This window comes from Eleutherodactylus coqui, chromosome 3, assembly GCF_035609145.1.
Source record: "Eleutherodactylus coqui strain aEleCoq1 chromosome 3, aEleCoq1.hap1, whole genome shotgun sequence".
Classification (NCBI taxonomy): Eukaryota; Metazoa; Chordata; class Amphibia; order Anura; family Eleutherodactylidae; genus Eleutherodactylus; species Eleutherodactylus coqui.
This window is the reverse complement of record NC_089839.1, coordinates 313,954,851-313,982,566: the sequence shown is the minus strand read 5'-3', so window position 1 is coordinate 313,982,566 and position 27,716 is coordinate 313,954,851. Positions and strand designations below refer to the sequence as shown.

Below are 27,716 nucleotides of genomic sequence, written 5' to 3'. Positions count from 1 at the left end.
GCTCCGGGCAGCCGTCCTGCAGTGGGTGTGAAGGGGGTGTGAGTCAGACCTGCCCCCTGATTGGCTCAGCGCTGAGAGGCAGCAGTCACTCACCCATTCATGAATGGGTGTGTGAGTGAAACCGGCCTCTGATTGGTCAGGCTGTGACCAATCAGAGCAGATCATTCAGCAGGCGGGGATTTTAAAGTCCCGCCGGCTGAATAGTGCCGAGAAGCAGTTCAGGAGAACTGACAGCGGCCGCGGCTGGACTCCGGCTGCAGCGGAAAGGTGAGTATACAATTTTTTTTTATTTTAACACATTTTAGCATGAATTGCAGGGAAGGGTTTATATATTTAACCCCTTCCCGACAATTAACCCCGCGCACGCCGGCAGCCCATTGCTTTCAATGGAGCGGCTGTATTGCCGCTCCATTGAATTCAATGGGCAAACATCGTTCTTCTCTGCCACAGCTGTTACAGCTGTGGCAGAGAAGAATGATTTGTCTTCTATATGTTCTCAATGGGGTCGGCGCTGCTGCCGCCGGCCCCATTGAGCGCATATACAGAAGCGAACAGGAATCGCAGATCGCAGATAGGTGCGATCTGCGATTTTTTGTTCTATAATTTTTCGGACGAGCGCATAAAAAGCGCTCATGTGTCCGATACCATTGCGAAGCAATGGTTTTAAAAAATCGCCGGACGCATGCGCATGCGCAAATCGCGGCAAAAAACGCCCGTCTGACTAAGCCCTTAGGCTGCATCCTTGGAAGGGCAAATTCATGAATCCAATTGTTACTCCCATTGACTTTAATGGGAGTTGGAATCGGCCATCCTAATTCACGATAATTTTTGTGAAATTGGTCTGCTACTGATATGAACCGATTATTCCACTAATCGCTGATTACTTTGTGTATGTTCACATCCATCTCTGTGTTGTTGCAGTTTTTGGCACATTGCTGCACTTTGAGGACACCAGTGCACTGCATGCAGGTAGTAGTGAGACTTTCTGTGTCCGCTGAGTTCTGTTCTCACCTCATTTTAGAAGAGCTGAATTTTATAACGGATACTCATATAACGCCGCTTGTCATTTTTTTTCCAGTAAGAATTATGCTTTCCATTTCCCCAGATTCCAGTACTTGCTCTAACGGCCTTCAGGTAATAAGACTAACAATCACATAATAAACTAATGCAGTGCAGTGTTTTTGACGGTTTGGTGATAATGTTCTTAAAGAGACAGTGCTAATATTATGGATAACCATGAAAGTCATAGGAACCATAAAGTTGTTTCCCCTGCCGTCACTTGCAGTCAGGGGCTCTGAAGGCCAACCACACATAAGAGAGGATTTTCAAATACAGAGCAAGTCCCCAAAACCGCACAGACAAAAACGGTTGGTGTTAATTTTTCCTGCTGACTTTCGTGTTAACGTTCCCCTATGAATGCACCCTAAATGCAGCGGCGCTCCCCGTCGTCCTGGTCCTCAGCCGCCTCTTTTGCTTTTATTTATTTTGTGATTGCGAGATGCAAAGTAAATCCACATGACCAAAATAGGACATTTTTGGAGATGTGTGACTCAGGGGAGCGAGCAGGAACCGAAACTCCGCGAAGAAGGAGGCTTTATTTTCCATCAACAGTTTGGTGCTCTCCGTCATGCATCCAGGAGTCGGAGCAAGGTGCCACATTACCCAAGGACAGCATAGCAGGATGCCCTCCCCAAAATCACGGGCATACAAGAAATACTACATAAACTGTGCATATATACAGTATATACACATCAGCACAAACACATAAAGCAACACTCTGTGCATCGCAGAACCCACAGTCACTGCTGCCACCCTTCACCTGCCAACTGTCTCCGCATTCATCTGCTCAGGTCATTTTTGCATTAACATGACCCAGCAACATGTATATGACGGACGAACAAGGACCTCCGTCCATCCAGGTCAGCCTATTACCTCCCAATGTTGATCCAGAGGAAGGCAAAAAAAAACCCAATGAGGTGGAAGCTAATCTTCCTCAGTTAAGAGAGGAAAATTCCATCTTGACACCAATCTGGCAATCGGAATAATCCTGGGGTCACCGAACCTTCAGAAGTAATTAGTGATATTACTGTACTGACCTTGATATATCTATACATAGTTATTAGAGCGCCCCCTTCTTACAGTCCTGGGTATAATAGCTGATGGCAGAGATCTCTGTACTGACCCCCAATATATCTATACATAGTTATTAGAGCGCCCCCTTGTTACAGTCCTGGGTATAATAGATGATGGGAGAGATCTCTGTACTGACCCCTGATATATCTATACATAGTTATTAGAGCGCCCCCTTGTTACAGTCCTGGGTATAATAGATGATGGGAGAGATCTCTGTACTGACCCCTGATATATCTATACATAGTTATTAGAGCGCCCCCTTGTTACAGTCCTGGGTATAATAGATGATGGGAGAGATCTCTGTACTGACCCCTGATATATCTATACATAGTTATTAGAATGCCCCCTTCTTACAGTCCTGGGTATAATAGCTGATGGCAGAGATCTCTGTATTGTCCCCTGATATATCTATACATAGTTATTAGAGCGCTTCCTTGTTACAGTCCTGGGTATAATAGATGATGGGAGAGATCTCTGTACTGACCCCTGATATATCTATACATAGTTATTAGAGCACCCCCTTGTTACAGTCCTGGGTATAATATATGATGGGAGAGATCTCTGTACTGACCCCTGAAATATCTATACATAGTTATTAGAGCGCCCCCTTGTTACAGTCCTGGGTATAATAAATGATGGGAGACATCTCTGTACTGACCCCTGATATATTATACATAGTTATTAGAGCGCTTCCTTGTTACAGTCCTGGGTATAATAGATGATGGGAGAGATCTCTGTACTGACCCCCAATATATCTATACATAGTTATTGGAGCACCCCCTTGTTACAGTCCTGGGTATAATAGATGATGGGAGAGATCTCTGTTCTGACCCCTGATGTATCTATACATAGTTATTAGAGCACCCCCTTGTTACAGTCCTGGGTATAATACATGATGGGAGAGATTTCTGTACTGACCCCTGATATATCTATACATAGTTATTAGAGCGCCCCCTTGTTACTGTCCTGGGTATAATAGATGATGGCAGAGATCTCTGTACTGACCCCTGATATATTATACATAGTTATTGGAGCGCTTCCTTGTTACAGTCCTGGGTATAATAGATGATGGGAGAGATCTCTGTACTGACCCCCAATATATCTATACATAGTTATTAGAGCGCCCCCTTGTTACAGTCCTGGGTATAATAGATGATGGGAGAGATCTCTGTACTGACCCCTGATATATCTATACATAGTTATTAGAGCGCCCCCTTTTTACAGTACTGGGTATAATAGATGATGGTAGAGATCTCTGTACTGACCACTGATATACTATACATAGTTATTAGAGCGCCCCCTTGTTACAGTCCTGGGTATAATAGATGATGGGAGACATCTCTGTTCTGACCCCTGATATATCTATACATAGTTATTACAGCGCCCCCTTGTTATAGTCCTGGGTATAATAGATGAAAGGAGAGATCTCTGTACTGACCCCTGATATATTTTACATAGTTATTGGAGCGCTTCCTTGTTACAGTCCTGGGTATACTATGTGATGGGAGAGATCTCTGCACTGACCCCTGATATACTATACATAGTTATTAGAGCGCCCCCTTATTACAGTCCTGGGTATAATAGATGATGGGAGAGATCTTTGTACTGACCCCTGATATATCTATACATAGTTATTAGAACGCCCTCTTCTTACAGTCCTGGGTATAATAGATGATGGGAGTGATAGGGGTCAATCAATATTAATCAATAACCTAACATAAGAAAGATAAGGAAACAGTGTAATAAATGTGACATTAGTTATTTGGTTATATAATGTTATGTATTATATGTAAAACATTCCGGAAGTTGCTAGTAGAATTTGGATATAGAATCATATGTAAAAAGGTATATTCAAGCGTTTATTTGAATATTGATTTTAAAATACTAAATGTATGATTAATTAGATGTTATTCAGTTATCTTACTGAATACCAACTCTGTGCTGACTCCCGAGTAGGTGGCCGAACCAGTTTTGTCTATGTGAAAACTAGAAACAATGTGCCCTCTTTTGATGTGCAAATTGTTGATGGATCTTCTGATTAAGTAGGTACTCAGACAGCCAGGAGACAACCTTTATTATCACATGTAATTGTTTTATGTATAGTTCAAACAGCTTTGTTGATACCTTTTGTTTAAAAGGCTTTTGATTTACAGCCCTATTGTAATCTGTTGGAATGAGGGTTTGGTCAGCAAAAGTAGAATGAAACTAGGTATTGGAAACGCCTTCTTTACAACTTGCATATAAACTAGCAATGTACAACAATAAACAGAATTCATTCTGATTTACTAAGTCTGTGTATAGTGGGTCATTATGGTTCTCAACTATGAGTACTCTATATAATATTTCCTCTTAATTTGGATACAGGCAACATTCGCATTTCGGTCTGCGTTCCAGACCCCCCACAGTTTATTTGGCGCCCGACAAGTGGGGCAGAAGCTAACTCCTTACCTGCAGCCGATACCTGACTACACTACCTGCCGACCAGCCGGACGAGAGGCCACGGGACCCCAGATCTACAAAACACCGGTATACGGTAAGCTCTTGACTTGCCACTCAAGCTCTGGGCTCTCCTGACTTCATTCAGTCCTCGTGTCGACAGGGGGTGAGTTGCTGTATGTTATATAGGACGCTTCTGCCTGTTATTTACGGTGTTCTTAGTGACCGTGCTAGACGGAAGAACCCTTGTGTGTATATTGCCATGTTGCCTGTAGTATTGTTGAAATCTGTACGTTGATAGTCTGTGTCGTGTTAGCCATAATTTGCTTTTACTGAGTCTGTTATAATATCACCAGAAGTTCCCTTAGAAGAGAGGTCTGGTCTCCCCTAAACCCCCCCCTTAAGGAGTCCGTAAAATTATTCCAGGACCAGGGGTCCTTAGTGTACTGTGTGAAATAGAAGCCTGTGTGACCTATAGAAGCCTGTGTGACCTATAGAAGCCTGTGTGACCTATAGAAGCCTGTGTGACCTATAGAAACCTGTGTGACAAATAGAAACCTGTGTGACAAATAAGGTTCTGTGTGCCATAAGCTGTGTGAGAAAGGGAAGGGGGAGACGATTGCAGACAAGTGTATAAAATATAGAAAGATAGGACTTAGAAAAACGGGAACCTTTAACTATGAGTTCTGGTAACAGTACGGGAAAAAGCATATGAAAGATATCAGAGACGCCGGTTTAGATAAAGGAACAGACAATATGGGAAACGTACAGGGCAAGTAGTATGCCTATATGGAAATCAGCTAGAGAAATAGTAAAAGACAAAGAAGGCACGTTAGCTGTGGGAAGAAGAATGTAGTAAGGTGTTTAGAATTTTGGGAGTCTTAGACCAGCACGTTTGGGGAAAAGATTCAGATATAGTCAAAAGGTTGTATAAAAATATGTTAGACAGATGGATTAAGGCAAGTATAGATACGGCAGTAAGGGGTTATCAGAGAAAGGGAATCCTCTTATAGTTTGTGTCCCTCTGGGACATAAAGTAAGTTCATGCAAAATCTGTGGACAATTATGTGACAAATAACCACTATTGTTTGTCTTGTAAGTCTTGTTGTTATGTAAACTAATCTTTGTTGTACGTCTTAGTGTTCTTGTAATGTCTAATTTCTAAGTGTAAGAAAGTTATACCCCACTCACATCTGTGGGGGTTCAAAAGAACAATGCACGGTAATAATAGTTGCTATCTGGAGTGGTGAATATTAGTATGTGGGTAGAAATGGGCATAAGTTGTATTGTGTTTGTCATTGGGTAGCCTATTCTGAGCGAATCGTGTAAAAACCGCGGTACTAAGAGTTTTTCTTATCTATACATAATTCGCTCATTATTGGAAGTCTGGTGTACAGTAAATACAATCCCAATTTCTACTTCACATATTATCAGTCCGTATAGGAATGAATAAAACCCCCCTTACTGAGTGTGAATTTGCAGTTTTTGTAAGGTGGGGGCAAGTGTATTACATTCTGGGTTAATCTTAAATAGACAGCCCAGGAAGATAGTCACAGGCAGTGGAACCAGTTATACAGCTTTGCTATCTGTCTGGACAAGTTTCTGTGTTCTATAGAAGATAAGATAAATTTCAAAGGGTGGGGAGTACTGGGCTTTAGAAGACCTACTTGTCTTTGCAAAGAAATCTGAATTAAGAATTGGTTATATTTGGCTGCACAAGAAAAAGCCCCTATGTTGTATTATATTAAATATATATATATATATATACTTTGTTCAATATGGGAAGTTCTATGTACAGTAAATACAATCCCAGTTTCTACTTCACATGAGATACTTGTGTTATATGGTGTATACTGTCCGGTGGCTAGAAACTAAATGATGCAAGAAAGACCAAACGCTGAGCCAGATCACAGGGGGTGGAGCTAGGTGATGTAAGGAGATGGGAGGGAAGAACAATAGGAAGAGGTCTTCCTCCACCCTCAACACAGACCAGCCTAGGAGAGAAGTATACGTCTAGTAATTACTAATAATTAATGCTGTTTGAAGTCTGAATGTTTTAGTTGCTTATTAATATCTTAGCTATTGTTTCATAGAGATAAAATTCAGTGTCATAGAAAGAAAGAAAGACGCTGATGAAATAAGAAACTTGTAATGAATTATGTGAATTATACCGTCTTAAAAATAGAGAACATAGGGATTTTAAGATATATATATATATATATTTTTGCTTTTTGTGTAAATATCAGTTCTGTGATAGGTTGGACGTCTATATCACTGCTAAATGCTGTTAGTACTGCACTGTCTCTGAGAGAATGTTCTGTAGGAGAGACATGCAAACGACCAGCATCGAAGGAGTGGAGCTAGATAATGTAAAAGTAGGTAATGTTTCATCCTTCTTTTGTCTACAAAGGAGGGGGTGAGGAGCTTGGGCAGTTAGGAAATTTTTTTCTTCTTAAATTTGATGAGACATTGCAGGCAGGATCAGATTAATAATGAATTTGCTTAAATAATATCATATTTCAATATGAATACATGTTTGTGGATTATTCTGCCTTGTTGTAATTCATGTCTGTTATTTGTACTAATATCTTACAAGCCTTATCTGCATCCATCAAATTTTCACCGGATGGATCGGTACGGGTTGAGAGACCTCAAGTGACAGTTCAGAGGAGGTTTGTAAACTAACTGCTCTCTTGGTAGATCCGGCTCATGTATTTGTCTTGATAGCTACTGCAGAAACTCAGCTTTCCGCAGGTCCTGACAAATAGTAAGCCACCTCCAAGACAAACTCCAATTCCTGAGTCATTGCTTAGCACAAGGAACTGGACATCTGACATAGGTGATCCAGGTATTGCAGGTCAGCAATTTCTAAATTTTTAATTTTTAATTTTTTTTTTTGCTACAAGGTTCTGATCTATTTTAATAGAATACCAGCTTGATTATCTAGCAGTAATTGGTGCAAGGGGTTTCAGGAGTGCCAATTCAGCTGGCAGAAACTGAACCACTAGAGGTAATGTTTAAAGGGTCACGATGCCTCATGCGCTTCCTTGTGCTGGAAAGTCCTGAAAGCATATTGGGAACCGAAATGATGGGATCCTTGGGATCTTGTATCGAACTTCACTCGTCCGGTGAGGCTCGTATACACCCCAGGTCTGAAAGTCACCCGACCTTCGGTCGGATGGCAGCAGACCTAGCGACACCTCTCCCTGTCTTCACTTTTACGCACGCAGAGAAACAAGTTCTTAGTGTCGTTCCTTTGAGCCTTTGGGCTACCAGTCAGACGGACCTCGACAGACTGTCTGTATTTGTTTGTATTTAATTTCAGAGGAAAGCAGTACTGTTGGATAGTGCTGCCACAAGGGGCACAGTATAGCCCAATACCAGTTCACCAGATTCATGAAACTGGTATTAGACGCCTGGCCAATTCGCGAGGGCACCGCCCTCTTGTAATATGTTGATGATTTGTTTTTAATTTACTTTTATGTACTGCTGACAGTTACCTCAATGCATCACTAAGCCTTTTGTGTTTCCTCCATCAGAGTAGAATGGCTGAAAAGCCAGCAAAGAGAAACTTCAGTTCTGCAAGTCTCACATAGTGTTCCTGGGCCACTGCCTAGGTCCAGGTACTAAGCACCTGACGCCGGAACGCACGAAGGTGGTAAGTGACATGTAACTTCCCACCTCCCATGCCCAGTTGCGTACCTTCTTGGGACTGGTTTCATACTATTGGCAATGGACGCTCTGCCTCCATGACCATGCAGCCTCTGTACGACTGTTTGGGTTCACGGCCATTTGCCCTGACCCCGCAGGCCGAGTCAGCCTTCTATCAGCTGAAAGTACAGGTAACCGGGTGCACTGGGGCTGCCAGACTATGACAACCCTTTCCAAATGTACGTCACTGAGATGGAGGGACACGCCACCGCTGTACTGACACAAAAAGCGACCTGTAGCATACTACAGTGCCCATCTTGACGCGGTGGCTAGAGGGTCTCCATCCTGCGTCCGAGCGGTTCTAGCAGTTCAGGCACTAATGGACAAAAGTTCTGACGTTGTCCTAGATCACACCATGGTGATCTACACCCCACATGACATACATGGTATCCTGACACAGGTAAGCCATAGACATCTGTCCCGTGCTAGACAGATCAAAAATGGAACTTGCAGTACACTCTTCATCCAATGTCTCATTTCAACGTTGCACCACTTTGAATCCGGCCACCTTATTGCCATTAGGTGACACTGATTCAAATGGGGGAGTAAGTACAGAGGACCAGCTTTTTGCAAATTCTCTGACTGATGAAGAGGAGGCCTTTTGACGCAGAACACCAGCATGATTACAGCTGGGTTCGCACATGTCACTGACAAACCCCTCCTAAACCCCCACCTTGAAATGTTTGTGGATGGATCTAGATACCTGAATGACAAAGGAAGGTTTGTAACAGGTTTTGAAGTAGTCACACTGAATGAGATGCTTGTACAAAAGCCACTGCCGCCATACATGTCAGCGCAGGAACTGAGGCCTGTACGATTGAAAAATATACCACTACTAATATCTACACTGATTCCAGGCTCGTCTTTGGTACTGCACACGATTATGGACCCATTTGGCGGTCCAGGAGCTTTCTCACGGCACAAGGCAAGCCCATTAAGCTATCATGTTGCCAGGACAGGTGGCCATAATAAAGGTTAAAGCACACACGCAGGGGCAGTCACCAGAGAACAAGGGGATAGGGCAGCCAAGGCTGCAGCTCTCCTAGGACAGGACGCAAGACCCCTTGTGCTGTAAGTTGGATCTTGGTCCCACCACTCTTGTTGATTTGGGATTTGGCGTCCTACGGGACGTAGATGATGTACCAGCGGCTGCCTACACCCACCTTGCCGTCCTAGCTCACGGGAAAGTGCATGCCTCTCGGAATGCCATGGTTTCTGTTGTGGACAAGGTATAGTATGCTCCAGGGTTGGACAGGTTGGCGAAGGCATATGTGAAGGCATGTGAAGTGACCACTGTATCCTATTCAGAGATTACAAATCGATTACATCCAGCTTCCCAAATCAGGCAGGTATGAGTACGTCCTTGTGTGCGTGGACCTGTTCAAAGCCACCGCACAATGTACAGTGGCTAAACTTGTGTCAGAACTTGTATGTAGATTTGGGGTACTAGAGACAATTGAGAGTGACAGAGGTACACAATTTACAGGTTAAGTGATGCGAAAGGTGATGTCAGCCTTGGGGGTGGAACAAGCGTTTTACACTCCATACCACCCGCAGAGTTTAGACAAAGTTGAAAGAACTGAAATGATATGCTTAAGTTAAAAGAAGTGTTTGGCTCTATGCCAAGATTAGACCTGTACCATCCACAGGCCCTACAGCGGAGGTGTGATAAGGTTATTGAATATGTACAAGAACTATGTCGTAAACTGAAAATAACACCCGATCTAGTGTTTTCCCCAATTCCAGACCCTGACAACCTAGAGGGGACTCATTTCTTGCCACCTGGAGATTGGGTGGTCGCAAAAAGACACGTAGTAAAGGCCTTGGACCCAAGGTTTGACGACCATACCAAGTTCTGTTGTCAATGCCTACTTCTGTAAAAGTGGATACATGCCTCCCACTGCAAGAAAGTTCCCGAGCCAGAGGAAAAGTGATGGGTGGGATCCCGGCGTTGTTTGGGTGGGGGAGGTAATGGACATTTTGATTTTGACTTTTGCATTTGTCTTATTGGACTATCTTCTTATTGGGAAACACCACTACGAACGATCCACATGGAGAAGCGATGGACTGGATGGGCAAATATTTCCCACACATGTATGCCCAACCTCAGGAGTGGAGAGGACATTTTGCGGACTTGTCTATTATCTGTCCCCACTCCTGTAGAGACTCTTCGAGACATACCCAAAAATACACCCCTTTAAGTGTCTAATATGACTATGATGATATTGATGTTGATAAATCTAAGATTACTGTATTGTAAACTTGATTGACTTGCAATATCTGATATTATGTCATTTGTTTAAATATCTTGATGGACATAGAGTGCACCATTCCTACGTGGGAACCCGGCACCTATGGGTGACAGAACCAGGAGATAATGGTGGCTCTGATGTCCAAATGAGGGAATGATAGGGGTCAATCAATATTAATCAATAACCTAACATAAGAAAGATAAGGAAACAGTGTAATAAATGTGACATTAGTTATTTGGTTATATAATGTTATGTATTATATGTAAAACATTCCGGAAGTTGCTAGTAGAATTTGGATATAGAATCATATGTAAAAAGGTATATTCAAGCGTTTATTTGAATATTGATTTTAAAATACTAAATGTATGATTAATTAGATGTTATTCAGTTATCTTACTGAATACCAACTCTGTGCTGACTCCCGAGTAGGTGGCCGAACCAGTTTTGTCTATGTGAAAACTAGAAACAATGTGTCCTCTTTTGATGTGCAAATTGTTGATGGATCTTCTGATTAAGTAGGTACTCAGACAGCCAGGAGACAACCTTTATTATCACATGTAATTGTTTTATGTATAGTTCAAACAGCTTTGTTGATACCTTTTGTTTAAAAGGCTTTTGATTTACAGCCCTATTGTAATCTGTTGGAATGAGGGTTTGGTCAGCAAAAGTAGAATGAAACTAGGTATTGGAAACGCCTTCTTTACAACTTGCATATAAACTAGCAATGTACAACAATAAACAGAATTCATTCTGATTTACTAAGTCTGTGTATAGTGGGTCATTATGGTTCTCAACTATGAGTACTCTATATAATATTTCCTCTTAATTTGGATACAGGCAACATTCGCATTTCGGTCTGCGTTCCAGACCCCCCACAGGAGAGATCTCTGTACTGACCCCTGATATATCTATACATAGTTATTAGAGCGCCCCCTTGTTACAGTCCAGGGTATAACAGATGATGGAAGAGATCTCTGTACTGACTACTGATATATTTATACATAGTTATAAGGTCGCCCCCCTGTTACAGTCCTGGGTATAATAGATGATGGGAGAGATCTCTGTACTGACCCCTGATATATCTATACATAGTTATTAGAGTGCCCCCTTGTTACAGTCCTGGGTATAATAGATGATGGGAGAGATCTCTGTACTGACCCCTGATATATCTATACATAGTTATTAGAGCGCCCCCTTCTTACAGTCCTGGGTATAATAGATAATGGGAGAGATCTCTGTACTGACCCCTGATATATCTATATATAGTTATTAGAGCGCTCCCTTGTTACAGTCCTGGGTATAATAGATGATGGGAGAGATCTCTGTACTGACCCCTGATATATCTATACATAGTTATCAGAGCGCCCCCTTATTGCAGTCCTTGGTATAATAGATGATGGGAGAGATCTCTGTACTGACCCCTGATATATTATACATAGTTATTAGAGCGCCCCCTTGTTACTGTCCTGGTTATAAGAGACAAGACCCGCTAAATCGCATGTATGTGAGCTCCATTCTCTTGAATGAAGTCATACGCACAGGCGATGTTTTCCTTCATAGTGATGCTGCAAGGTAAAAAAAAAATCGCTGCATGTCGTATTTTTTCAAGCTCCTCGGAATGCATCGCCCGTTGTTTTCAATGAGACAGTCAAACACATCGCAGGCCATGTGATGGCACGCCAATGTGAATGCAGCCTTACTGTCAGCTTGTCAGACACCTTCTCCCTGCACTGGGTTGTGTTCACACAGGAAATTGCAATGTGGTCCGAGAAAATTAGGCCTACATCACACTCTAGTTATAGATATTGATGATGGTCTTGTGGAGGAGAAGGTATCAGGCATTACCTGGTGTCCGACGCTGACTTGATGATGGATTTTCCAATGCTAGAAGCATTACGCCATATCGTCTGTATGTGGGGCTGAGGTGCATCCATATACAGTAGCTGTGTGGTTTTGGTGCCTCTGGTGAGTGAGTGCACAGTAAGTATATGACAGACACTGAGACCTATTGTGAGTCTGAGCGGAGCTGTCCAGGCCTAGAGAGCCACTGAGGAGCATGCTGGGCGGCTGAGAGAGCAGCCTAAAGAGTGAATGAAGTCTGAGGAGCCTGCTAAACCATAGTGTGAGGAAGGTGAGAGAATGAGAGGGGTTCTGAGGCTAGAAGCCCTCAGAGGGGTCACTCAGGGATTGAGAGAGTCTGAGAGACTGATGTAAGGAGTCATGCACACTCTATGCACGCAGCTGTAGTGTTGGAATGTGTAGTGGCCTAGTGGTTGCAAAGACTCCCGGAGGCACCAGGGCATCGTCATACAAGAGGCTGGTGCAACACTCTGAATACTGCTTAAGCGGAATATGTTGTGTCATTGAGTACTCAAAACTAGAATACAGATGGTTGACTCTTGGTGAACATCTTAAGTTTCTTCTTGTTGACCCAATGATCTTCTGAGTGCTCCTCAAGTCCTTGGTCCCCCTGATGGGTGGACCATCCATTGTCTACTGCACTCAGTGCTTGCATCCCCTTTCTGGGAGGGACCTCGTTTCCATCTTTGGACTAAATGTTCATCTACCAGGACTTCTAATTGCTCAGACCCCAGAGGGCATTTATGTTATGAATTTGCTGGTTGTTCCGGTAATGACACAATTTATCTGATATTTCACTTTGCTGAAACCTAACAAAACTGTAGGACTTAGCGATGAATATGAATCATGTTGCCGCCGGGTGCTATCATGTTGAGCATGCACAAACATCTTGTATAATTGATGAAGCTGCTGGCCACAGTAGGTACCTGTATCAGTAAGTGACTGATGGCTGGATGGGGCTGAATAGTTTGTGCCCTAAAGACTCTATTTTCCAGGAAAGTTTGGATAATGTAACACTGTGGATTATGCATTAACATTGCTAGTAGTGTAACCTGGAGCCTCTAAAAAATGAAGAGTCTTCGAAGCCTAAAAGGATTTTCAGGAATATGGTGAAACTTCAGGAATTTGCTGGATCTCTTGAGGCTTGGAGGAGCTCCTATGTCTTCTGGGACTAGGCAGATCTCTTGTGTCTCGCTGGATTTTCAGGTCTTTGGTGGATCTCCTGTGTCTTGCTGGATCTTCAGTGCCTTAGTGGATTTGTAGTGGCCCAGAGTTAACGAGGCCCCTCCATAAGTGTGAATGCATTTGTGTCGCGTGCCTATGTGTTGTCAGTGTCTTCTATGTTGCATGCATTTGATGTGTATTGCACTTCTGCAGCACTGAATGAGTTAACATCTGGGTTATGTATGAAAAATGTATCTTGTTGTATGTCATGTGATCATGAAATATATATATGATTGCATGGTATATGCAAGTTAGTCTAGTCTGGGCTTGCAAAAGAAGAAAGGAGTGGAGTGTTGTTCTGCAAGAGAGCCACACAGACATTGTCTGCTCTGTGTGGTCCAGAATGGAAGAGGCTGAGAGATACATATCAGGTTGCCCTAGGCCCAATTCACCCAGGCCTTCATGCAATTAATCTGGAGGAACACTTTGTGATCTGCACTATTTCCCTGCTGGCGTGTTTATACTGTTTCTGGACTTTAAATAATTTTTCAAGTAAAGGAGCCCTGCCGACCATTCCCGGCTTTGCTTTAAACATTTCCCTGTGTGTGGACTACTTATTTTTCTACCATCTGGAATCATTGCAGAGGAAGGAACGGTGGCATCAGGAGTGACAGAACTTTAGGGTAAGCTACGTATAGGGTTACCCAGTGAAACTCCCCCAGCCGTAACTTGGACAGATCCCGTGCTACCCCCAGGGGAGGAGATGGTAGAGCCCCTTGACAAAGCCTCAATCTACCCCGCTATCTCCTGGGTGTGGGCCCGCTCATTGGATGCTGCTGATTTCTTGTGTTTTGCTGGATCTTTACTATTACCCTCTCACTTTCACAGCCACTTAAGGCCCATTTACACACAAAGACAATCTTTCAAACAATTAAAAGATTAAAAGTTTTAATGATCGTTTTGCATAAAGTGTTAATGAACACTAATGCCTATTAACACTTGATCATCTTCATTTGTGTGTAAAAGAGCCTCTGGGAGCTGTTTGCAGAGCCCAGCATGTGGGCTTAGCCCTGCACACAGCTGCATTGTTCTCGCATGGGCTGTTGGCAGAATACAATGTAATCTCCTGGCTCCCGCTAAGAACACAGTGTGCGGTCTGTTGAGAGATACTTTATCACTCTGCGGCTGAACAATGGATTTTAAGTTCACCTTAAAATCATTGTTTAGATGAAAAGTGCACGATGGCCTGTTTACACATAATGATTATCGCTCATCTGCAGTTTGAACAATTTTTGAGTGATAATTGTTGTGTGTAAATGGGCCTTTATAGTCCAGTGCATAGCTGGGATTCCTAGAGACATAGACCAATCATTCCTTTGCAGAGGGTCCCTAGGACATGTCTTGGTGTTCACAGGAGGAAGCCAGATCCAGATCTCTTGTGTATATAATTATATCATTATAGCATGAGCCAGGATGTGGGGATTAGTGGAGCTGGGTGAGAAGCAGGAGTAGAGCCGCGCCGGAGCCGGGCCCTGTGTCTGGGCATGTGTCTATACTTGTGTTATTAGTGAGGGGCCGTCTGCTGGGGTCAGTGCAAGCCTAATAAGACATCCATATAAGCCACTGTTACTATACAGAGAGCATTGCCTACAGATAAACATCTTTGTCATTTGCAGCAATTATGTCTGATAAGAGCACAAGCTGACATCAAACCTGACAACCAGCGCAGAGGCCGTGCTTAGAATACGAACGCCGGGTCTGCTTGTCACTACAGCAAAAAGCAAAGTCATCTCTGTACGCATGGCAGCTCCATCATAGGACTCTGACAACCCTGGCAATGCCCAGATGGGCAGATCTTTCTAGCAGCATTAATTCGCTGGTCTTCGTTCTCAAGGTGTAACATTACTAAGCCTTAAAGTGACAGTCCACCATATAATACTTAGTAATGTCTCCCGTAAAGGGAGACCTTTGGTGATGTAGAATTGGATGGGAATACCTAGGATGGAGGAGGTCAGGTACAACATTCACTAACAAGTACCTTGCCCAAAGGCCTTACACTCTGAATGGTTAAAGGGGAAGTCTGAATGATGGTAAACATGGATGTAATTCTGAGGGCTATTTAAAAAAAAAAATTACCCAGATCTATACAGGATGAGCCCCATGTACTCCATAGGTGGAGGATCGAGCTCCATGCATAAGTCCTGTTCTTAGAATCCTGCCTGAGGTTGGTTCACTTCACACCCACCATTGTGTTACACCCAGGAGGGGCGCATCAGGTTCTGTATGACTGACAGGTGCTACATTCCACTGCTTGACTATTGTGATAGAAATGCTGTGTATTCCTTGTTAATCATCTGGACATGCTAAGAATAGCTACCGTGTAAAAAGAGGAGAAGTCCAGGCGAGCTGGAACCAATGAGAACAGAAATCCTGGAGAACTATAACTAAGGAGAACAGAAATCCAGGCTAGCTGGAACCGAGGAGAGCAGGAATCTATGAGTGCTAGAACAGAGGAGAACTGGAGCTTAGAAGAACAGAAATGCACCTAAGCCCACGAAGCTGTGGAAACACCATCTAGTCTACTGGTTCATTCTGCTGGTAGAGAGCAGCAGGACTGGTGAACACAAGTAGGGCCATTGGAGATGCCAGCGGCTGCTGGAAGGGAACCAAGCTGGGGTAAGGGAAAGAAACTGGTGAAGTGAACAGGAGAAGCACGTGTGGAGAAAAAGGATGGGCAGAGAGGAGCAAGACTAAAGGAAAGGAGCGGCCCTGGTGGGAAGGAGTAAACCTGGCAGAAAGAGCTGAGTATGGTAGAGGAGAGTAGAACTAATGGAAGGAAGTGTGGGGAAGAGCTGCGGGTGTACAGTAGGGGAGAAGGTTTAGTGAAGAAAAGGACTTATGGAGAAGAATGAGGCTGATGGAGGGGAGAGGTGTGAATGAAGTGTAGGAGAGCAGGGCTGATAGAGAGATCAACTGCTCACTTTATAGTTGTCTCAGAGCCGGGCATGTGTGAACCTATCAACATTTCAAAGTGCTGGTGGATGGTGAGCAATGTTCAGTGCACAGTATGGCAGGTGTGTATTGTCATGGTAACAGGGTGTATGGGACTGACAGGCAACAGTCTGATGTATTTTTCTGATAACACATGAGTACTGTTGTCATGTTTTTTCTGCTTGTACTGTTCACTTACAGCCGCAGTTTAACATGTTGGGAAGTGCTGACTTTGTTTCTCTTTTTTTGTGCACCATGATCTCCATTAATGATTTTTTCTTTGAACCATCTCAGTGGAGGGAAATCACAGTCAGCAAGTCTGAAGGATGTGTATGAGAGGGGCAGGGAGACAATGAAAACTCCTGCAAATTGCCAATTTCGTTATCACTACAACAAAGGGCTTCCTTGCTGGCCCCAAAAGGAGCAAATAGGATCAAAGACCCCTCTGGTACAGGTGTGAAAAGTGGTGGAATCAATATGGATGACCTCTACTTGGCAGGAAATATACTTAACCATCTGCCTAAATGCACTCAACTTTCCCAGAGCAGGAAAGTGTCATATTGACATGGACAGATGGGTGACGATCTACCAGTATCATGTCATCTCATGTAGTGCTTTGGAGTCATTTTGCTGTACTTTATAACAATGCCCAGCAGCATAGCAATAGGGGATGCAAAGGTTGCAGACACTTTGGGGCTCTGGTTCCGGAGGTGGCCCACATATGAAGACAGCAGTAAATGGCACATAGTTGTGGGGCCCTGTTACAGATATAACATCGGGGCCCAGGATCTTCAAGTTCCACTTCTGACAAGAGATCTCATGAGCAGAATATCAGGGAGTCCAATAGATCTCGGGTTAGAGGGATCTCCAGCTCCGGCCTTTTCTTCGTTCACTTCTTCTCTCAGCATGTGACAGGAAGTGTTGACATGCTGGCCGCCTCTATCTTGTCTGTCTGAGGATGAGCTCATTGGGATTAGTTCCTTCTATGTCTGTAGCAGCCGCAGTGACGGCCCTGGATCATCCTCCAATGACTTGCATGTTTGCAGTGAAGAGATGGGTTATTTTAAGACTGAGAACATCCCATAACCACAAGTTCTGTCGCCTCCTGGCGTGTTCGCTCACTGTACGACCGTGAATCTGTCTAGTCATTCCATTCATCTGGAATATGAGGTCAGATGAAGAAATCCCCCGTTCTGACAACTCGCCTCGGATTTACAATAGCAAAGAGCAGCAATGAATTTATGGACATCTCCCCAGTAAATCTCAGTCCTGGAGTCAAATTACTGAATATTCCGGGAAAGTTGGGTGACCACCAATATGGCCGCCATTCCAGATCCTGCACAGGCTGTGAGTGAGGATGCAGCAGAAGTATGAGGATCATCTATAATGATGGGCACCCAGCTATCCCAGGAACCAATATCATTTAGAGACGGATGAATTACATTGCTCCGGGCTCCATCCGCGTCCGGATCTGTAGCTGTTACCAATGCAAATCTGCAGCAGACATTCCCACTAAGCGCACGGGTTTCTGCTTCACCATCCATGTCAGGATGCTTTCAGACGTGGCCAAAAATTCCACCACTGACAAGTACGAACGCAAATTTGCATTTCTTGCATGCAGATTTGATGATTTGCTAAGCTTGAAATCCGTAGCAGTTCCACAGCAACTTCGCATGCAAGACTGCAGATTTTGGTTCGGCATCGTCAGCGGTGGAATGTTCTCGGCAGCGAGTCGTTGCCAATACTGCGCCTTTCATATTGTAGTAGGAGAGTTTCACATCTTCAATCGGGTGTAAATTCTCTCCAAATCAGTGTCTACAGCCACGCGTTACATGCAGATTCTGACATGAATTTTGTTGCAGATTTTGATGCGAATCCCCAGCAGAATCCGCAGCATGTTTTTGTTGTGGAAAATGTGCTACTTTTGTGAAAGGCGAGTTGTGGCCAATCTGCATTGTCTTTTATATATTAGGATACTAGCCATAATATTGTAGGGGGGTAGTGCTGCCATCTTTCACCTTACAGGCGGCTCGAGAGTCACGGTGGGAAGCACTGCCTCCTCCCATGCAGAACACAGCCGGCAGGGGTACTGGGGGTGAAAGGACCGGTTGAGCGTGCAACACCCCAGAGAGGTGACCCCGGACACTTGATTAACGTGAAGAGCTGGGAGGGATAAGTTCTGTCTTGTCACGGTGGTTCTTACCATGCTCTGGTCCCTGAGGGATGACATGTAGCCAAGACCAGAGCAGGATTGTAAGCCACCTTCAACACACCTAGGAGAGGGAATGCCAATAAACGGGATGAGGGGAGTAGTAGTAGATATCACTCGTGACGCCACCGTTCCCACTCACCGGTATGCTATGCAGCGAAGAAATGAACACAGAGACTTGTGTATAATACCTCTGGTCCCAGGAACGGTTAGGGCCCGGTATAACTTACTTGGACAATAAACTTTTTACAACAGGTAATGCAGGTACAACTCACTGTAACACATTAGCAGGCTACAGCTCAGAGGTAGGGAGGATACACAGGATGAATACAGCCCTACAGTCCACGTTATCTGTATGTCACCGGTCCTGGTTTGGGAGCACTCCGAAGGGGGAAGGGGGTAGGGGTCACTCCACAGACACTCCGGTAGATAATTATTTACGTGAAGGCTTAAGCAATAACACCCCACAATGCAGGCGCATGGGTGCGTCTCAGTAACGTACCTCTGTGCGGTGATCCTGACTCTGGGCGGCCGCATAGGAAAAGCCTGTAGTGTGAACTGGTACCTGTACGGTGGGTTCCTCTATACAGAAATATTGGGAATTGCTCTCTCTCTCTCTCTAAGATCTTGGAATTCACTCCATTCACATCCAGATTCCAATCGCTATGGGATATCTCTCCTCTGCTTCCATCTTCAGAGACTTGGTCCCTGAAGAAGCGCATGAATCCGGATTTAACATTGTTTGAAATTGTGTATTGGGGCATGCATTGTCTGACACTGTCTAATCCTGTATAGGGGGCATTCTCTGTCTGACAATCTATAGGAGACACGGTCTAGCAATGTACAGGGGGCACTCTGAGGCTCTATAGGGGCATTTTCTGTCTAACACTGTATAGGGGGCACTCTCTGGAAATACCAATAGGGATGCAAGTATTTCAGAGTGGGGCTTAGCTGTAGAATTTCCTCCTAGTTGGACCCTCTGGGTTCTGGGTGCCACAGTAATATTTGCCCCCACACCCACAGGTACAATAATGTACACAGTGGTTATATGCAGTATGACATCATCCTATCATCATATATGATGTCATCAACAGTCAGCTGGTGGCGTTTGCACTGGGTTTTACCATCTGTCCTTCACACACGTCTGTTAGGAATGATGACATGGCAACATGAAGTAGAATCCCAGTGTAACCCGATGCGTAGAGTACACAGCGCCCGGCGGGGGCACACACGGCTCTGCTATTTGTGCAGCTCCAGCCTCACTTTGTTTAGCTACTGAGACGTCCCATCACTACGAGCAGGTGCTGAAGATCCCACCAGCCCATGAACTACAGCCAGATTATGCCATCCACCTGCTGATACAGTACAGGAGTGCGGAGGAACAAGCATGTGTGTATATATATATATATATGAATAGGGAGTACAAGAGTGCAGCTCTGAAGTATAATACAGGATCAGTAATGTACGTACACAGTGACTCCACCAGCAGAATAGTGAGTGCAGCTCTGCAGTATAATATAGGATGGAACTCAGGACCAGTCCCAAATGTACACAGTGTAGAAAAAGCGTATCATCCCTGATTTTTTTTTGGTCACCGACATCTGAGATACACCAGGACAGGACATAGTCAGAGGCCAGTATCCCACTGAGGGAGGTGAGTTACCAGTTGTGCAGATTTATTGATTCCACTGTGACCTAGGAGGTGAAGCCTCATCTTCAGGCAGCAGGAAAATCTTTCAACTTGATAAGAGCCAAATAGCTACTTTAACACCTTGAGGTTCCCGCCAGCCGTGGCACCAGCAGCCTGATGTGTCCTGTTCACCACAGCTGTTTCTCATATGGCAGGAAAAGCTTCTGGCGAAAAGTCGCTGGCAGCAACCAGAGGTGGGGCCGGATGGGAGCGAAGCTTGCAACCCAAAATTACTTGGAAGTTTCTTTTTTTACCTTTTCCATCCCGTTCACAGAGCAGAATTATAATAATAATGAAAAATAGGAAAGTCTGAGCCGGACCTAAAAAAATGCCCCCCAAATCCACCATCAATACTGGGGGAGAAATGCCACAGCAGGAGGATGTCTAGCAAGATAGTGAGGAGAGAAAAAGAGCGAACACACAATATAATAATATCACATGGAAGATTGATTGCATATATTTGTACACGGGCAGCAGTATTATAGTGGTTATATTCTTGTACATAGGGGGCAGTATTATAGTAGTTACATTCTTGTACATAGGAGCAGTATTATAGTAGTTATATTCTTGTACATAGAAGCAGTATAATAGTAGTTATATTCTTGTACAAAGGGGGCAGTATTATAGTAGTTATATTCTTGTACATAGGGGGCAGTATTATAGTAGTTATATTCTTGTACATAGGAGGCAGTATTATAGTAGTTATATTCTTGTACATAGGAAGCAGTATTATAGTAGTTATATTCTTGTACATAGGGGGCAGTATTATAGTAGTTATATTCTTGTACATAGGAAGCAGTATTATAGTAGTTATATTCTTGTACATAGGGGGCAGTATTATAGTAGTTATATTCTTGTACATAGGAAGCAGTATTATAGTAGTTATATCCTTGTACATAGGAGCAGTATTATAGTAGTTATATTCTTGTACATAGGGGACAGTATTATAGTAGTTATATTCTTGTACATAGCAGGCAGTATTATAGTAGTTATATTCTTGTACATAGGAAGCAGTATTATAGTAGTTATATCCTTGTACATAGGAGCAGTATTATAGTAGTTATATTCTTGTACATAGGGGACAGTATTATAGTAGTTATATTCTTGTACATAGCAGGCAGTATTATAGTAGTTATATTCTTGTACATAGGGGGGCAGTATTATAGTAGTTATATTCTTGTACATATGGGGAAGTATTATAGTAGTTATATTCTTGTACATAGGGAGCAGTATTATAGTAGTTATATTCTTGTACATAGGGGGCAGTATTATAGTAGTTATATTCTTGTACATAGGGGGCAGTATTATAGTAGTTATATTCTTGTACATAGGAGCAGTATTATAGTAGTTATATTCTTGTACATAGGGGGCAGTATTATAGTAGTTATATTCTTGTACATAGGAGCAGTATTATAGTAGTTATATTCTTGTACATAGGGGGCAGTATTATAGTAGTTATATTCTTGTACATAGGAGCAGTATTATAGTAGTTATATTCCTGTACATAGGGGACAGTATTATAGTAGTTATATTCTTGTACATAGGAGGTAGTATTATAGTAGTTATATTCTTGTACATAGGGGACAGTATTATAGTAGTTATATTCTTGTACATAGGGGACAGTATTATAGTAGTTATATTTTTGTACACGGGCAGCAGTATAACAGTAGTTATATTCTTGTACATAGGGGGCAGTATAATAGTAGTTATATTCTTGTTCATAGGGGGCAGTATTATAGTAGTTATATTCTTGTACATAGGGGACAGTATTATAGTAGTTATATTCTTGTACATAGGGGACAGTATTATAGTAGTTATATTCTTGTACATAGGGGGCAGTATTATAATAGTTATATTCTTGTACATAGGGGGCAGTATTATAGTAGGTATATTCTTGTACATAGGAGCAGTATTATAGTAGTTATATTCTTGTACATAGCGGGCAGTATTATAGTAGGTATATTCTTGTACATAGGAGCAGTATTATAGTAGTTATATTCTTGTACATAGGGGGCAGTATTATAGTAGGTATATTCTTGTACATAGGAGCAGTATTATAGTAGTTATATTCTTGTACATAGGGGGCAGTATTATAGTAGTTATATTCTTGTACATAGGAGGCAGTATAATAGTAGTTATATTCTTGTACATAGGGGGCAGTATAATAGTAGTTATATTCTTGTACATAGGACAGTATAATAGTAGTTATACTCTTGTACATAGCAGGCAGTATTATAGTAGTTATATTCTTGTACATAGGGGGCAGTATTACAGTAGTTATATTCTTGTACATAGGGGGCAGTATTATAGTAGTTATATTCTTGTACATAGGGGGCAGTATTATAGTATTTTTATTCTTGTACATAGGAGGCAGTATTATAGTAGTTATATTCTTGTACATAGGGGGCAGTATTATAGTAGTTATATTCTGGTACATAGGGGGCAGTATTATAGTAGTTATATTCTTGTACATAGGAGCAGTATTATAGTAGTTATATTCTTGTACATAGGAGGCAGTATTATAGTAGTTATATTCTTGTACATAGGAGGCAGTATAATAGTAGTTATATTCTTGTACATAGGGGGCAGTATAATAGTAGTTATATTCTTGTACATAGGGGGCAGTATTATAGTAGCTATATTCTTGTACATAGGGGACAGTATTATAGTAGTTATATTCTTGTACATAGGGGACAGTATTATAGTAGTTATATTCTTGTACATAGGGGGCAGTATTATAGTAGTTATATTCTTGTACATAGGGGGCAGTATAATAGTAGTTATATTCTTGTACATAGGGGGCAGTATTATAGTAGTTATATTCTTGTACATAGGGGGCAGTATAATAGTAGTTATATTCTTGTACATAGGGGGCAGTATTATAGTAGTTATATTCTTGTACATAGGACAGTATAATAGTAGTTATATTCTTGTACATAGCAGGCAGTATTATAGTAGTTATATTCTTGTACATAGGGGGCAGTATTATAGTAGTTATATTCTTGTACATAGGGGGCAGTATTATAGTAGTTATATTCTTGTACATAGAGGGCAGTATTATAGTAGTTATATTCTTGTACATGGGGACAGTATTATAGTAGTTATATTCTTGTACATAGGAGGCAGTATTATAGTAGTTATATTCTTGTACATAGGGGGCAGTATTATAGTAGTTATATTCTTGTACATAGGGGGCAGTATTATAGTAGTGATATTCTTGTACATAAGGGGCAGTATTATAGTAGTTATATTCTTGTACATAGGAGGCAGTATTATAGTAGTTATATTCTTGTACATAGGGGGCAGTATTATAGTAGTTATATTCTTGTACATAGGAGCAGTATTATAGTAGTTATATTCTTGTACATAGGAGGCAGTATTATAGTAGTTATATTCTTGTACATAGGAGGCAGTATTATAGTAGTTATATTCTTGTACATAGGGGGCAGTATTATATTAGTTATATTCTTGTACATAGGAGGCAGTATTATAGTAGTTATATTCTTGTACATAGGGGGCAGTATTATAGTAGTTATATTCTTGTACATAGGATGCAGTATTATAGTAGTTATATTCTTGTACATAGGAGGCAGTATTATAGTAGTTATATCCCTGTACATGGGGAGCAGTATTATAGTAGTTATATTCTTGCACATAGGAGGCAGTATTATAGTGGTTATATTCTTGTACATAGGAGGCAGTATTATAGTAGTTATATCCCTGTACATGGGGAGCAGTATTATAGTAGTTATATTCTTGTACATAGGGGGCAGTATTATAGTAGTTATATTCTTGTACATAGGGGCAGTATTATAGTAGTTATACTCTTGTACATAGGGTGCAGTATTATAGTAGTTATATTCTTGTACATAGGGGGCAGTATTATAGTAGTTATATTCTTGTACATAGGGGGTAGTATAATAGTAGTTATATTCTTGTACATAGCAGGCAGTATTATAGTAGTTATATTCTTGTACATAGGGGGCAGTATTATAGTAGTTTTATTCTTGTACATAGGAGGCAGTATTATAGTAGTTATATTCTTGTACATAGGAGGCAGTATTATAGTAGTTATATTCTTGTATATAGGGAGCACTATTATAGTAGTTATATTCTTGTACATTGGGGGCAGTATTATAGTAGTTTTATTCTTGTACATAGGAGGCAGTATTATAGTAGTTATATTCTTGTACATAGGGGGCAGTATTATAGTAGTTATATTCTTGTACATAGGAGGCAGTATTATAGTAGTTATATTCTTATACATAGGAGTAGTATTATAGTAGTTATATTCTTGTACATTGGAGGCAGTATTGTAGTAGTTATATTCTTGTACACAGGGGGCAGTATTATAGTAGTTATATTCTTATACATAGGGGCAGTATTATAGTAGTTATATTCTTGTACATAGGAGCAGTATTATAGTAGTTATATTCTTGTATATAGGGGGCAGTATTATAGTAGTTATATTCTTGTACATAGGGGGCAGTATTTTAGTAGTTATATTCTTGTACATAGGGGGCAGTATTATAGTAGTTATATTCTTGTACATAGGGGGCAGTATTATAGCAGTTATATTCTTGTATATAGGGGGCAGTATTATAGTAGTTATATTCTTGTACATAGGGGGCAGTATTATAGTAGTTATATTCTTGTACATAGGGGAGCAGTATTATAGTAGTCATATTCTTGTACATAGGGTGTTGTATTATAGTAGTTATATACTTGTCCATATGGGGGCAGTATTATAGTAGTTATATTCTTGTACATAGGGAGCAGTATTATAGTAGTCATATTCTTGTACATAGGGAGTTGTATTATAGTAGTTATATTCTTGTACATAGGAGGCAGTATTATAGTACTTTTATTCTTGTACATAGGGGGCAGTATTATAGTAGTTATATTCTTGTACATAGGGGGCAGTATTATAGTAGTTATATTCTTGTACATAGGGGGCAGTATTATAGTAGTTATATTCTTGTACATAGGGGGCAGTATTATAGTGGTTATATTCTTGTACATAGGGGGCAGTATTATAGTAGTTATATTCTTGTATATAGGGGGCAGTATTATAGTAGTTATATTCTTGTACATAGGGGGGCAGTATTATAGTAGTTATATTCTTGTACATAGGGGGCAGTATTATAGTAGTTATATTCTTGTACATAGGGGGCAGTATTATAGTAGTTATATTCTTGTATATAGGGGGCAGTATTATAGTAGTTATATTCTTGTACATAGGGGGGCAGTATTATAGTAGTTATATTCTTGTACATAGGGGGCAGTATTATAGTAGTTGTATTCTTGTACATAGGAGGCAGTATTATAGTAGTTATATTCTAGTACATAGGAGGCAGTATTATAGTAGTTATATTCCTGTACATAGGAGTAGTATTATAGTAGTTATATTCTTGTACATAGGGAGCAGTATTATAGTAGTTATATTCTTGTACATAGGGGGCAGTATTATAGTAGTTATATTCTTGTACATAGGGGGCAGTATTATAGTAGTTATATTCTTGTACACAGGGGACAGTATTATAGTAGTTATATTCTTGTACATAGGGGGCAGTATTATAGTAGTTATATTCTTGTACAAAGGGGGCAGTATTATAGTAGATATATTCTTGTACATAGGGGACAGTATTATAGTTGTTATATTCTTGTACATAGGGGGCAGTATTATAGTAGTTATATTCTTGTACATAGGGGGCAGTATTATAGTAGATATATTCTTGTACATAGGGGGCAGTATTATAGCTTTTATATTTGTTTTTTAATATAGGTGGAGGTTTTCACAAACTGTGGCAGCTTAAAGTCAGGATCAGTATTCAATGTCCAGAGAGCTTGTCTCTTTTTAAGGCTGACCAGAGACCCTGAGGCTCCCCAGAAACTTCTGATGCCAACTGATAACATCTGCAGCTCTTGAGGCCCTGATATCACCACCGTGAAATCATCCACATAGATAACATCTCTCAGAGGCAGGCAGTGGTGGACCAGCACCCCAAAAACTGCACTACTGAAGGGACCTCAGGAACAGGTGGATTGCAAAAACATACAGCAGTGGATTCAAGAGGGAACCCTGCCTCTTCCCCAAAAGTGTCACCCTGCCAACTGTTGATCAGAGGAAAGCTCTCCGCCTCACGATATAAAGTTTAGTTTCTTTAGGTGTAACTGATGACTACTCAACAGCACTTTTGTTTCTGGTGCGTGATACATCAATTCTTATGGTTTTGTAGGTGTAGAATCCGAATTTGCCTTTGTAAATAATGTATCATGTAAGGTTTTTATGTAATTTTGTTTTTTTTCTATTTTTTAAAAGTTGCTTGTGTTTGTACTCTCCTTTTCTGGTGAATTATGTATATAAAATTAAATCAGTGACTATGCTAAACTTTTTATTTGGATGTATCACAAAGTGGATGAAGTTATAAAAATGGTCAATAGATGGCAGAACAATGAAGTTGTGCGGGAAGGGTACCGGCATTAGCCTATAGGGTTACTGCTTTTTAGTGCATGTTGTAACCTGCATGAAGCACTTCTCTTCATTGTTACCTCAGCGGATCAGTATGTTTTGAGTTTCCGTTACCTCAGTTTGTGTTTTTCTGTGTTTTTTGTGTTTCCTGTGTGAGCGAGTGAAACATTCTGACATCTCAGAGTTATAGTTATTACTATGGCAACCGGTAAATGTCGTCATGTAAACCACCCAGACAACTTGTGTTATGTGTGTGGAAACTTCACTCCAAAAACCCAAAGGAAGCCAATCAGTGCTTCAGCTAAGAAGGCTTATAAACTGTATTTAGGGCCCTCGAGGATCAGGATAAAAGCTTTGCCCCTCCATTGCTGGCGTTACCTGCACAGCTAACAGCATGGATGTATGGGAAGCGCCGATGCCGCCTGCTGGGAGACGACTAATCATGCCGATTGTTATGTTTGCCTCACAATTATTGCAGGATGTTCCAGTAAGACCAGACCTAAAACACGATATCCAGATGTGTCCTCAGTGCAGAGACCCGCGCCTCATGGGGAAGGCGTGCCTACTCCTGCCCGAAACCTGCAAACTGCTGCATCGGACCAATCAGAGGAAGCCAATCAGAAGATGCGGACCGGTAGAAGAGTCCAACCCTGAATCCCATCACAGATCCCTCACCTCATAGAACAGAAGGATTTGGCCGTGATTTACAACTTTCTAAACGGAGCTGAGCTATTGGGTTCTAGATTAAAACAAGCTGAAGGGACGACTTGTAGATCAAGAAGCAGGCGTTTAAAATAA

General features: G+C 41.7%; 1 long non-coding RNA gene across 1 annotated transcript; it reads left to right on the top strand.

Annotated features, from left to right (window-relative positions):
• The first annotated feature begins 917 nt into the window (after window positions 1-917).
• LOC136620064 (uncharacterized) lies at window positions 918-27,716 on the top strand. Its single transcript, XR_010791128.1, has 3 exons — window positions 918-969; window positions 1,079-1,134; window positions 27,397-27,716. It is a non-coding gene; the product is annotated as an uncharacterized lncRNA (long non-coding RNA).